Raw genomic sequence first — 1,094 nt, forward strand, 5'->3', positions numbered from 1 at the left:
TTTAATTATCTTATGAAGCATTAAAAGAATACTATTTCTCACAAAGATGCAATAATTTCAGGACACTAATTTACTTAATAGTTTATTAAGGATGAAAACAATAACATTAATTACATAGAGGCATAATAATTACACAAGAATTTCGTAGAAATGTAGTCTACATAACTGAATATTGTGTAGACATGTCTGGCACTCTATTAAGATATATATTTATTAGCATACTACCTCTGGGTGTCACTCTGTTCTTATTTTGTAAAACCCTGGGGCTCGATCTAAGGTCCTTGGAATTGCCTGTCAGCTCGATTTGCCCCAGGATGGCATGTTGACACTCACCCATTCATGAATTGGGCCTTGTAGGCCATAGTTCAGATGCCAGCACTTCCAATAAATGAATCGTGGAGTAAGAAACTGATGGTGACAAACGTTTTCTTTTTTTGTGAAAGTCCTAGGAGTCAGGTATGAAGTGGAACATATATGCAGACCTATATCCTATGGAATTAATGTTCTATGTGCCATAATAGTCAATAAAATAAATGGCCAATACATGAATAAAACAAAAAATAAAAACGAAAACACTGAAAGCTATATGGAGTCAACCTATGTATATAAATATAAATCAAATATTTAAAATGTACATGAATAGGATATTTTCTAGTGCTGGGGATTGATTTCAGGTCTAAGGAACAGACTTGAATTTCATGACTTCAAGGAGGTGAGCTTCCCCTTTCCACACAGTGCAAAAGAGTGACCCAGACCATGCGTTCCAATCCCAGTCCTGACAGAAAAAAATGGCAACTGTATTCTATGTGATGTCCAATTCTTAGGTATTTCATTCTGCCTCCATTTAATGAATGTGATTGTTAAAATGCTTGATAAAGTATTAATTAAAATTGATCAGTGTCCTATAATATAATTGTGTATAATTTTATCCTAGAATCATTCAAGAACTGCCCATTCAATCACATATATCACATGCCATTGGTATTTATATGGATAGGATTGAGTTTTTTAGGATCACCTGCCATTTGGAGGTGGCAGGACCAGGATGTGGGCTCCAACTCTCACCACTTAAACGTGAGGATAAGGAAATCACT

The sequence above is a fragment of the Dipodomys spectabilis genome, unplaced genomic scaffold, assembly GCF_019054845.1.
Source record: "Dipodomys spectabilis isolate Male_0828 unplaced genomic scaffold, ASM1905484v1 ptg000117l, whole genome shotgun sequence".
Classification (NCBI taxonomy): Eukaryota; Metazoa; Chordata; class Mammalia; order Rodentia; family Heteromyidae; genus Dipodomys; species Dipodomys spectabilis.